The following is a 14,212-nucleotide window of genomic DNA, read 5'->3' on the forward strand; positions in this document are numbered from 1 at the left end:
ATAAAAAACTGAACATGCCAAAAAATGCTGCTGAGGAGCATCATATGGAATCAAATTTTTTTTTTTAGTGTGTATGTGTCACCAAAAACTGACACCACAATAAAGTGAGGAGGGCCAAGGAGGCTGGAAAGACCGAGGAGAAAAAGCACTTGCCAGACTTCCGCTGGATGACTGCAAAGAGGGCTGGGACCTTTGGAAGGTTTGTTGCCACCGAAATTCCAGTGACGACCAATGATCGCCGCCAATGAAAAATCAATGGTAAGCGGCTGCTACGATAACACAAATCCATCTGCAATGGTTATCGAGAGAGGTGGAAAGTACTGGAAATCTGGGGAGACTTGTTGTCACTCAGACTCCAGAGAATGCCACAAGTTGTTTTCAAAGAGAAATCTTTGATGATGGCCTGTGTGACTACTCCTAGTGAGTAAATAATAATAATAATAATAATAATAATAATAATAATAATAATGAAGAAGAAGAAGAAGAAGAAGAAGAAAAAAAAACGAGTCTCACAGTGTTCACAATACAAATACTCCCCCCTCCCCCATAAAATGCCGCATAATACTTTAGTGAAGAACAAGTCGCCGTCGTCTGACGACGACGGCGACGACGGCAACGGCGACGACAGCGACAGCGGCGACGACGACGACGACGATGATGATGATGATGATTGTACATGTCGAAAATAATCGCAGTGACAATGAATTAAAGGATGAGAGCTCGAAACATAATAGAACTTAGTTTGGTGACAGTGGTAACGACGATGACACAAGTGACAGACATTCTGACGACGATAGAGACGAGTTAAATAATCAAAAGAATAGTGGTTAATGACGATAATTGTCAGAACGAATTAAGTGATGGTGACGACGTTAAGGAAGATAACGAGGTTATTCCTCTCCTTAAGGAGACGATATACGAGAACAATGTAAATGGAGTAGCATCAGAAAATGTCGCTAAATCTAGCGATCGTCTTGTACGAGTTTGCCAAGTATAATAAGAGTTGAGTTAAACGCTTCTTCCCAGTCGCAAACAACTTTGCAGAAGTTTCCAGCCTCTGTAAAAACAGTTATCCATAATTGCTATTTCGGTTACAATAGAGATAAACAGTGTAATATTAGGCATTTCTGCATGACAGTGACATATTAGCAACGGAGACGAGTTATCGACCCCCTTTAAAAGAGACATGACATCTAGTGGCCATTATTTGTGTAAGATAATTTGAATTGCCTCTCTTTGATTGTTGAACCTTATTTTCTCTTACAGAACTCTTCTAAGAAAAAAGGCAGAAAAATATACATCATCGAGATCCACGAGGTCTGTAAGAGTCAGTCAATAAATTATGTTATTCATTTTATATTTCCCCTTTAGTCTGTAGAAGACTAGGATATATATATACCCTAAACTCGTTACAAGAAAAAATAATGAAGAATCAATAGAAAAATTTTGGTAGACTTTTAAAGTTTAAAAATTGAAAAATACTGAACTCGTAACATTCAATTAATTTCATTACTATTTAAAAAAAAAATATTTTTATTACTTTTTATACAACTTTAATAGTTTATTTTGGAAGAATAATCCATAAAGAAAATAAACAACCCACCTTTAAAAGAGAAATTACGAGTTTTTTATATTTTATTTGCAGTTTCGTGTTAGGGGTATCAAAAATTCCTACAAAAATTCTGATACACCTATACATGCGGTGGCATCCCTGGCAAATATAGCTGTTGGATAATTAACTACTTTATCTGCTTTCACAACAGTGTCGATGGATTTGTATTTGACTACTTCACTTGGAATTTTACATTGAATAATAGCGTTAAGTTCATGGGCGTCTTTGTATTGACCTGCAAGAATAGCTCATTCACTCAGTCAAATGGAATTCTTATAATTTGAATATCTGCAAAAACCTTTTAAACTAACTATTCTTTTGATGAAATAAAATTACAGAAATTACAGAAGTCAAAAGTCAAAGAATTTTGCCCTTAACTCTGATCAGCTGGCATTTTTTCGTACCCAATTTCCCACAAGTGATGCAAAAGTTTTTGTGCAGATCGAACAGTCTGCAACTGAATATGCATATTTTGAGTTAAGTTTAATGTCTTCACATGGAACAAAAAAGTAGAGTATTTGAGGCAAGCATTTATTTCATCTGCAGATGTTGATTGAAGAATAACATGTAACATTTGTCTGAAATCTTCTGCAAGCAATATTACTGCATTCCCAAATGGTCTGACATTGCCACGCAAATCTTGTAAGGATCGACCAAGAGCCTCAAGTGATTTTTTGCGTACCATTGTGCATTCATCCTAAACAATAAGTTTGCATTTCTGCAATATTTTCCTCATATTGGATATTTTGGAGATGTCGAAGATGAGATTTTTGAAAAATTGAATGTTTTAAAGTAGAATAAATAATTCTTCTACTTGGCAGCAAGGTCGCAGGTATTCCTCATGCAGCAAGGGCTAAGGCTATGTCATTTTGTTACCAAATGGCTGCCAAAATCAATTTAATTAGAAAGGTTTTACCAGTTACTTCTGGTGCTGTTCAAGGTAGCAGTAATTTCCAAATAACTTCTATTCTCACAGTCAGTAAATTAGGTGACTAAAATAGGAGTTATCCATGTTTTGACAATGCCTTATTCACTGTAATTAATTTAGGAGACTAAAATAGGATGAGGGATTAGAGATGGAGATATATAGATAAAAAAGAGAAAGTGAGAGGAAAATAGAGAAAGAGAAGGAGATAGAGAGATAAAGGGATTGATTGATAAAGAGAGAGGGGGAGAGTTAGAAACAGAGAGGGATGAGACAGAGGAAAGGAGAGAGATAGAGGGAGTTAGAGAGAGAAAGGAGCTCAAAGAGAGAGGGAGAGGGTGATATAGAGAGAAAGATAGATTGAGAGAGGGAAAGGGAGAGATGGATAGAGAGAGATATTAAGAGAGGAAGAGAGAGGGGGAGAGAAACAGAAGGTGAACGACACTTCACCGTTTTTTCCTCGTTCAGTAGAGAAGAAATCTTTCGAAACTAAGGCAATTTTAATTTTTTGTTACTATCCAGAGTAACCCTTTTTTTTTGGGGGGGGGGGCTAGATTTTCCACGCATTAGAAACCGACCGGGTTATCTGTACTTTCACCTAACAAATTAATGCAAGAAAAGATTTTGTAAAATTTGAATTTAACATGAAAATACTATTTTAAAAAATAGGACGATAACATAAGTGCATAAGTGCCACTTTATGGACTCCTTGGGCGTTGAGTTCCATGGCGACCAGCATAATTATTTAATGGTCGCTCCCTTGCCCCCTCCCCCCTAGTCAAGGCTAATGCATGCGCACGTAACATTTTTTTTATTTACTGACGTTGGCTTAGTAACTAAACGATTTATTGATAATTTCGTAACCCTTAAACGCATGCCGGAAGATTTAAATTGGTTCATTATTGTTGTAATGAAAAAAAAAATGTTTCATTCAACACAAAACCAAAAACACATATTAATGATAAATGATTTATTATTCTATTCATTGAAATTTACTAATTTTTAAATAAAAAAAGTTAAAAAAAGTTAATAAAAAAAATAGTTTCTTATGTGCGCATGTAAAAATGTTTGTAAAAGTGAGAAATTATTTTAATCATTTAAAAAGCTTGTCTTATTTTTTGTTTTATTTTTAGATTAGGTCCACCTTATAATCACCCCAACCTCCTCATCTTAAGAACAGCTCCCGGAATAAACACCACTTTTGGAGGGGGGACTATTTGCAAAATTTAACTGATATTTGTTGTCAGCATACCCATCCGAAAAAAAAGGAGGGGTTCGTAGGTGTATCAGAATTTTTGTAGGAATTTTTGACACCACTAACACGAAACTGCGAATAAAATATAAAAATCTCGTAATTTCTCTGTTAAAAGTGGGTTGTTTATTTTCTTTATGGATTATACTTCCAAAATAAACTATTAAAGTTGTTTTAAAAGTAATAGAAATATATATATATATATATATTTTTAAAAACATTAATGAATTTTACGAACTCAATATTTTTCAATTTTCAAACTTTAAAAATCTATCAAAATTTTTCTATTGATTCTATTTTTACGATATTTTCAGGGTCAATGTGAAATTTTATGTTATTTCCAATAAACCGAATATAATATTTTTGACAAACGTTTTTTTTTTAATTCACGCCCCCCTCATTTTCAAGTGTCTATTAAAAAGTAAATAATTAATTTACTCACCGAAAAGTAAATAATTAATTTATTCACAAATTGAAGAGAAAAGGTCAATAAATAATATATTCAAATTTAAAACAAAAAAAGTACTGTTTTTTAGAAATTTACCTGTAAAGTCCGAAGTTTAAAACCTTTTTTTTAAAAAAAAAAAACACGTTTTTTTTTGTTTTTTTTTTTAATGAAACCTTGGTCCTTGCTCCTTTAATTGAAAAAAAAATTAGGGCTTGAATTACATTTTTCGAGGAGTTATAAGCTTGGAAAGATGGGGTGGAATTATTCACTATTTTCACGAAATTTCTGGCACACCTCAGTGCCCGTTGCAGAGAAGTAGATTTATTTATCAATAAAAGTTGCGAAGAAGTAAATTTATTTATCAATAAAAGTCGTCATTTAAAAAGAAAATTGTGGAGGTGGACCTAAATGTAAATATTTACCTAAAAAACTACCCCGAAGTTTATTACAAAAACGTTTTGCTTTCGCACTAGTCGACAATTTGTTCATCCGCGCATGTAAATTAAAAATATTTGTAAAAGTGAGAAGTAATCAGTAAATGATTTATTTTTGTTTTAATTTATTTATTTATATTTTTTACATTAGGTCCACCTCCACAAATGTTAAGAACGGCTTTCAGAATAAAAACCCTCAACCTCTCCATGTTAACAACGGATTTCGGAATAAACACCATTTGAGGGGGGATTTGTTGTCAACATACACATCCGCAAATACTATATAAAAAAAAGGTCGATAAAAGTCGTCATTTAAAAAGAAATTTAAAATCAAATGTTTGTAAAAGTGAGAAATTAAAATGTTTAGTAACATTTTTCGGTGCTAATGCAGAGAGTGATCAGCGCTATTTTTTAAATCGTATTTCCACGTTTAATTAAAATTTTATGTTTTTTTTTATTCAATTGCAAGGTTAAAGTACAGAATAGGTACAAAACACCCTTCCCTCCCCATGTTAAGAATGGCTTTTTAAATAATAACGTTATTATTTCAGCACGGATCACTCTCTGCATGAGTACCCATTTTTCTTTTAATATTCATAAAAAGTAAAACTTTTTTTCAAAATAAATAAATAAATAAATGTTTGTAAATGTGACAAATAATCGTTTAGTTACGGCAACGTCAGTAAATAAAAGATGTTACGTGCGGGGTGGGGTGGGGACTAAGGGAGCGACTATTATTTTTTTCTGCTGGTCGCCATGGAACTCAACGCACAAGGAGTACCAAATTGTATTTTTTTTGTCAAATAAATAAATTTCAAGCAATTTTTACAATAAATAATAGATAGCAACTCAACTTCGTTAATTTTACGACTCGCCCCAGCATATTATAAACACCCTAACTTTCCTATGTTAATTTCGGATTGAACACCCCCAATCTCTCCATATTAAGAACGGCTTTCGAGGTTTATAGAAGGGCGTGTTTTTTTTTTAGCATGGGGAGGTTAGAGTGTTTATAATACGTTGAGGCATGTCGTAAAAATGAAACAGTTTAGAAAAAATTAAAACAAACTTTTTAGGTAAACAAAAAAAAGAAAAGAAACTAAACAATTAAAACATAATGTTTCATGAGTGAAAAACCTTAACATAAATAAAGGAATTTAAAATTAAAAAATTGGTAAGTACATAAATTAATTTAAATTTTTAAAATATGGGATTTTTTTGTGCTAATGCAGAGAGTGATCCGCACTATTTTTTTTAAATCGTATTTCCGCATTTAATTAAAGTTTTATATGTTTTTATTCAATTGTACCTATTTACAATGCCTCCACACGGGACAGAGTTAGAAACCAGGGTCGTTGTTTAACGTGGAGAAAATGTACAAAAATAAAAATTGTCTCAGTCGTGAAGGATTTCTCCTCCACTGAAAGAGAATGAGAAATGGAAGTGCCTAATCTGAAGAACAGATACTACACTTTGATCTTGGCCAAAAGGCCAAAAGGTTAAAATACAGAATAGGTACAAAACACCCTCCCTTCCACATGTTAAGAATGTCTTTTTTAATAATAACGTTATTATTTCAGCACGGATCACTCTCTGCATGAATAATTTTTTTTTTTTTTACTTATCTTGTAATTCGAGAGTAGTTGAAACGGAAGTTATCAGAAATATTATTGGACAGTATCGCAGAGAGACGACTTCGAAAAATATTTATATTTTAATTAATATTTTTATAATTCGCAATGTAAAATTATTTTAATAACATGCAAACATTCATTGCCTTTACAGATAGATTTTCTGAAAATTTGAATTAAATTGGTAACGTAGAAATATGGTTGTATAAACTTTGAACGAACCAAGAATTATATATATATATATATATATATATATATATATATATATATATATATATATATATATATATATATATATATATATTTTGTAAGTAATGTTTTCGGCAATTGATTTTTCGTCCTGTATGTTTTTTTAGCTGTTGACGTGGTTGTTTAAAAAAAACGTCAAAAACGGAATGTCAAAACGGAGTGTGTTCGTAAAAAAAAGTATTTATTTACACGTGGAAAAAAGCGTTTACTCTTTTTTTAGGCTGACATTTGTTTGTTTGGTTTTTTCGTTGTGTGCTGACATGTGCAACGAGTTGCTTGGACAGTGAAGTAAATTGTTCGTTTGGAAGGAAATTTTTTTGTTTCGTTATTGACGTCGTGTGTCAAGTTGACGGTATCTTCGCAAGTGAGTCTGCAGTAATGTGTACATTGTTTGGACGGGCGCTAGTTGCGCATTCGTTCTTGTTGAACGAGGTGTGGTTGCCGGCTGTCAACAAAACTTCCAAGTTGTGAGTTTATCAGCGTGCATGGTGCATCTCAACTCGTATTGTTGATTCAACTTCTTCCTATGTGTTGATAGGGATATCCTGTAATTGTTTCTTTGTTGTTGCGTCTGCTGTGCGGGAGGGAATGTGTATAGGCCTATGTGATTTTGCTCCTCGCGTTTGTTGCAGGGTAATATCAGGAAACCGTGAAAAATGTTTGTCGAGCTCGAATTTTTTTTTTAAATTCGGTATGAAATCGACAGATCCGTGTTTTGTTTTCTGCCGAGTCTGACGAGGGGTTTCGTCATTGTAGTTCGTTGAGGTTTTTGTCGGTAGTGGTTCACTTGTTTTTCTTTGTTGAAAAGTTCGTTTTTTTCTGTATCAAATAAAACGCGCGTCTCGCTCAAAACAATTAATTTCAAAAAGGTAGGGTCGCCATGCTTGTTCGTTTTACGTCAGTCGGGCGCCAGTTTGTTGTGGTGGTGAAAAATAGGGAAAATGAATTGAATTGAGAAAGAGACGAAGTACGTGTTAAATTGAATTAAACGAACTAGGATTTATTTCGTGAAGAAACAAGTGAAAGAAAAAGGTACGACACGTGTTTAGTTTGGCGTGCGTCTCTCGCTGTTAACTGGCGAGAAAGAGTGAGAATGTCAATCCAGTTCATGGAGAGAAAATGAGAAAAAGTCAATCCAGGCCATGGAGAGAGAAAGCGTATAAAGTGTACGTACGGTCTTTTGGCTTTTTGTCCCACATAGTAGCAAGTGGTGTGAGGTACGCACGTGTGTGCGCCTGCCGAAACGGCGGTGGCTGGTGCGCCGACCAACCACCTCGGAAGGCAGGTTGGAAAAGGGAGAAGCCGCTTATTGCTCTTTCTTTTATAGGTGTTTCCTGTGGTCTTTTGCGCATGTGTGGATTTCCTTTGAAAGGGGAAGTGACGTTGTCCGTGCGTGCGTGTATGTGCGTATGTTAGCGTGTGTGTGTGTATACACGTGAATGTGAGTGTATGTACACGAACGTGAATATATGTACGTGTGTGGACGTGGGCGCGTATGTTTGTGTGCGCGTATGTATATGACAAGTAATATAGCTTGAAATGTGAATGTGTGTTTTTGTGTGAGACTAGGAAAGGCTCGCGCAAGTCTGTTTTTATTATAACAAATCCTTCAAAACATTACAATGTGACCTCAAATATAAACAAGTGTTTTCGATAACGCAAAAATATAACAAAATAAATAACATAAAAATATATGAAAATCGAAACATTTATTGAATAAAAAAATGTATAAAAATATAATTTTGATGTATTAATATATATTTTTTTCAATGAGTGATTTAATGTATCAAAATATAATTTTAACTTGTCAATGTAGCAAAATGATATTTAAAAAATATGAAACTTTATAGAGGTTTAAGAATAACGTTTTTTTTTTTACAAAATGATTGTTTTTTTTTACAGTGAGATTATATAAATATATCAAAATTTAAAAACATGAAACATTTATAGAGGTTTAAGAATAACGTTTTTTTTTTTACAAAAAGATTGTTTTTTTTACAGTGAGATTATATAAATATATCAAAATTTAAAATCATGAAACATTTATAAAGGTTTAAGAATAACGCTTTTTTTTTTTACAAAAAGATTGTTTTTTTTACAGTGAGATTATATAAATATATCAAAATTTAAAAACATGAAACGTTTATAAAGGTTTAAGAATAACGTTTTTTTTTTTACAAAAAGATTGTTTTTTTACAGTGAGATTATATAAATATATCAAAATTTAAAAACATGAAACGTTTTTAAAGGTTTAAGAATAACGTTTTTTTTTTACAAAAAGATTGTTTTTTCTACAGTGAGATTATATAAATATATCAAAATTTAAAAACATGAAACGTTTATAAAGGTTTAAGAATAACGTTTTTTTTTTATAAAAAGATTGTTTTTTTTTACAGTGAGATTATATAAATATATCAAAATTTAAAAACATGAAACGTTTATAGAGGTTTAAGAATAACGTTTTTTTTTTTACAAAAAGATTGTTTTTTTTACAGTGAGATCATATAAATATATCAAAATTTAAAGACATGAAACATTTATAGAGGTTTAAGAATATTTTTTTTGTTTCTTTTTACACAAAGATAGTTTCTTTCACAGTAAGATTGTATAGACATATATCACAATATAATTTTAGTTTATCAATGTAGCAAAATAGAATTAAAAAAACATGAAACGTTTATAGATGTTTAATAATAATTTTTTTTTTCTGTTTTTACACAAAGATAGTTTTTAGTGGACTGGTTTTTAGCCACTGCCGTCTTGTTCTTTTATCACCAAGCTTCAGCCATGTCCTGCGATTGGAATCAAAAGAGGGTGAAAAAGAGGCAGTGCACACTCATGTGAGGGTCTTTATAAGTTACCTCACGTGACCCCTTAAGCAGCAGGGACCGCTAAATCCTGCCAGCATAAAGGTATAAAGTAGTGACATCAATGAGGAAGGAGGTGGGAGACATAAATTTCAAGATTATTGGTGCTTGTATCATCTTGAGTGTTATTTTCATAACATTTTGGCCGATGTAACCTTTGACCTTCTTCAGGGGTATCTTGTCGAACTTTCTGTCAAACTGTTCAGTTCTAGGAGGTTTTAAACTGTTCAGTTCTAGGAGGTCTACCCTCTCAGGTTTTATTTTCTCACACTTTTAGATAAGGATTACCTTATAATTAATCGCCTGAGGCGCTGCTTTTGAGGAATGCAGACAGGGATGCTCAGCCAGTTTTTATAGGCCAGGTAAGTTATTTATGCTTCCTTGTTCTTTTGGTTAATATGAAAGTGTGGAGTGGCCGTCATGCCTAAATCATGGTTGAATCTTTTACTGATCACGAGCTGATCAGGAGCTGATTGCGTTGTTCACGCACGAACTGAAAGCCAAGATCACATGTGATAGAAAGAGATTACATTCCACGTTTTTTGAAAGAAGATGGAATAAAGTAGCGAGCTTGTATGTATGTAAAGGAGTAAAGTATGAGTACATATTCTCTACCTGAGCATGGCACATGCGGTTGTTGGTCTTGTCAGACCGCAGCATTTTGAGTAAGGTTTTAGTCTCTAAGCTAGCTGAGTGAATAAACCCTTTTCGCTAATAGGAAGTATCGAAGATACTCACTTCCCATGTTACATTTTTCTTTTGGCCAATGGCCTCTTCTGAATTGCATTAATCTTAAAAGAAAGTCACTCACTCTCCAACCGCCCTCCACCGTTTTTTCTTTATCTTTCACATTTAAATCTCACCCTCACTTTGAGATTGACTCGCTTGTTTTCTGTTCAAAATAAACCGGAAAACAATGGGCAGTCTATTATTTAGAAAGGGTTGAGAAGGATCTTACTAACCAATTTTTTATTTTTATTTTTCGTTATTACCCACTCCTCGCAAATGAAACGATTGTACATAGACGTTATTATTTATTTTCAACAAGTTTTTTCGAGCGATTAGGGAAATTTTTAAATCAGGACGGCCCCTGGAGTAAATGTGGTATTATGATGAGCAATGATTCTAGCTAAGAGTAGGGTAGACATTTTTGTTTTAGCTATAGTGACAAAGGATGATCAAAGATAACAGTTTTCCCCCACTCTTTTGAATTGGCTTGTGCCTAATTTGTTTAAAATGTAAATTTTAAAAATATTTTCTGCAAATAAATATTTTAAAGTGTAGTATCTGTTCTATCCTGAACAGGAGATAAATAAGCATACGCCTATGTAGCAAGTTTTATGAGCTTATATTTTATGTGGTCCCTAGCATCTTTTTGACATAGGGTTTAATGATGTCAACAGCAGGAGAAACAAAGTCAACACAGTTTAAAGGATTAGAGTAAATCCAATTTCTTTATTAGCATACAAATTTCTCAAAAGAGCACCTGATGTAGTGATCTAGTGTCTGTTGTTTATGCGGATATGTGTGTGGATATACAGTTGCAAAAGCATGAATGTCTGGAATCACAGGGAGATTGGCTGTTCACTTGGTGCCAAGTTTGGAGGCAGTTGACCTTGTGAGCTTGCTAAATATATAAAAAGAAAAAGAAAAAGAGAGAAAAAAGCCAAAGTCTGGACCCTGAACAAGGGGAAAAAAATGAGATTATGTAACTATGATTGTGTGGCCTAATGCTTATCGATTTAAGATCAATAAAACAGATGTAATCAAGTAAAAACACTATTCTAGGCATAATCTCAGTGATGTTTTTGATTCATTGATTCATTTTTTTTTATTGAAATCGCCCGAGACAGGTCATGAAGCCACTTGCTGTAATGAGCTAACATGAACGAAAAATGATTATATCACACACACACACACACACACACACACACACACACACACACACACACACACACACACACACACACACACACACACACACACACACACACACAGAGGAGATACCTATTGATCCTAGTGTTGAAAAGGCCACGGCTGTAGATAGGATGAAAACAGTCAACAAGAAGAAAGTTCCACAAGATGGCAGTTCTTAGAAAGAAGCTACTCGAATAGCAAGCTGTATTACAATGAGGTATTAAAACAGTGAATTGATGGAAACCACTAGACCAACAGATCAAACGAGCTTGAACAAAGGAAGCAGGGAATAGATCAGACAATTTTGAAGAACACATGCCATAATAGGATTTATAAGAAAAATTGAGGCTAGCAGCATCATCTCTGTATGGGAGGGAGAGAGAGGGGTTGCAGTTAAGAAGAATGAGGGGGGGGGCCAATCAAATAACAAATACGCTTCTGCAATTTATCAAGAACCTTCAAATGGGACAGAGATTCACCAGGTCAAATATGACAGCAGAACTTTCATACATTTGTAATGATGGAGAATAGCTTCAGGTGTGAGAAAGTGTTTAGAGAGCATACTTTACGCAAAGTAGAAAGAGCAATGGATCTAATATATGAACTCCAAGAAAGATTTGATATGCTTTTTCTAAACGAAAGATACATGCCATAATCGCATTGGCACACCGGTTCTGATTAAATCATCTAAGTTAAGCAACACAACCTGGTAGTTCCAAATGAATGACCGTTTTTTTTTTTTTTTTTAAATATTAGGCGCTGTATTTCATCTCTTCTCATCGAAATATACATTCAGCTGAGGGATGCATGCAAAGTTGATATTCCCAAGACACTTCCTCTTTCATGGGGAGCCGCATGGAATGGATATTATCGGATGTAAAGGAAATAAAAATGAAATGATGTGAATTACTCTGACCGCATTAAGAGAATAAGATTATTTACATGATGCTGATGATGATGATGATGATGATGATGATGACGATGATGCCAAATGATGATGATGATGATGATGACGACGACGACGATGCCAAAAATGATGATGATGACGATGATGATGATGATGATGATGATGAGGACGACGACGATGATTCCAAAGATGATGATGATGATGATATTATCAAGCAGTAATTCATTTAAGTACTGACCAAACAGAACTTATTCTGAGATCGAGGAGATCATCATCATCATCATCATCATCATCATCATCATCATCATCATCTAATAGACTTTGGAATTCCATCCCTGGTTCCTGTTTCCCTAAAAAACTACTTTAAAAGTAATGTGGTCAGACATCTCGCTGTTCAACTTCCCATAATACCCTGTTAAGTACGCTTTCCAAATAGTAGCTCCTTATGCCCAGCTGGCAATATGTCTTGTTTGGGGGTGAAAAGGAGTGAAAACATTTTTTTAAGAACTGCAGACTTTTGGAACTCCCTTCCTACTGCTTGTTTTCGTCTTTCCAAACTAAACTCAGTATATTTTCTGGTCAGCTTCCCTATAAACATGAGATGTAGCAGTTGGTTTTTAAGTTCACCAACAACCATGGCATCAACAAACACTGATTATCTAAAAACTTAGCTCATGTATGATAGCGAAATGGTATGAGAATGATACAATAAACGTTTAAATGTGAGTCTGTAATCACGGTTTAGATCTGATGACCTCAGAGTAAGATTAAATCTGGACAGTAGAGAGAGATGTGGGCTGAACAGGAAACATCAATAGTATTGCCATATGGGTGAATGGTGGCTTTGTAAAGATATAGGTTACTCAGTAGTGTGAGTACTTTTCTAGCATGGTAGAGAGAGAGAGAGAGAGAGAGCCCATCTTCTTTGCAGCAGCCGTGGCATTGAAAGAATGGAAGAGCGTTCCTAGTAGATGTGAAAAAGCCAGTGTGACTGTAAGAATTTGGAATGGATGGAGTAAGTTCAGGGAACCAGTTACCATTGTTGAACTGATGAAGAATTTATCAGCCACATATACTCGGCATCTTTACATATGGAAGGGTTAGTCAGGAGTATGTGCGTCGAGGAGGAACAAGTGCTATGAGTTTATCAGAGCATTTTCCATTAAAGTAATTGATGAGGCAGAGATTAGGTCTTGGCTGATAGTGTGGGACAGATTTGAGACTCTTTTTTGGACCCTGTTCAAGAATGAGAGACTTGTGATAGATGCACCAGCCTAGATGTGGCAAAAAAATACTCCATGCATGGATGGGCGAATGGTGGCTTGGTAAAGATATAGAATACTCTGTGGTGTGAGTAATTTTCTAACATGGTAGAGAGAGCCCACCTTCTTTGCAGTAGTTGTGGCAATGTCCTCAATGTATTTATTCCAATTCATGTTATCTGTGCATGTTAGACCAAAGAGTTTCAAATATGGGCTCTCAAGTAAGGTGTTATTTGTCTTAGCAATCGGTGATTGAGAAGGTTTCCTGTAATTGTTGAAGGAAAGAAGCTTAGTCTTAGTAGCATAAAATGTTAACATCTATTTATGGCCTCATTCCATTACAGACTGGACGTCATTTTCTAAGGTTTCTGCCATTGCTTTGGATATGTGTGCATTCGTTTTACCCTCATGTCTGTTATAAAGCGTGGTGTAATCAACAAATATCCTCCTCTTGGACAGTATTTGTACCAGGGAGGTCATTTATGAATACCAAGTATAATAATAAAAGTCCAAGGATCGACCCCAGGGATACATTTGCATTAATATCATGTAGTTTAGATGTACGGCTATCGAGGACAATCTGGATTTTTCTCTTGTCTAGAAATGAACTGATTATGCTGATTCATCCAGAAATGCCATAGGATTTAATTTTCATGAGAAACCCTTCATGCTAAACCTTACCAAAAGCTTTAGAAATATCAAAAGCCA

At 34.2% G+C, this 14,212-nt stretch overlaps 1 pseudogene; it reads right to left on the minus strand.

Annotated features, from left to right (window-relative positions):
- Window positions 1–6,041: 6,041 nt before the first annotated feature.
- On the minus strand, window positions 6,042–6,174 carry LOC145268488 (U2 spliceosomal RNA; annotated as a pseudogene).
- Window positions 6,175–14,212: the final 8,038 nt, after the last annotated feature.

The sequence above is a fragment of the Euprymna scolopes genome, chromosome 43, assembly GCF_053919585.1.
Source record: "Euprymna scolopes isolate OS-2025 chromosome 43, ASM5391958v1, whole genome shotgun sequence".
NCBI classification, from domain to species: domain Eukaryota; kingdom Metazoa; phylum Mollusca; class Cephalopoda; order Sepiida; family Sepiolidae; genus Euprymna; species Euprymna scolopes.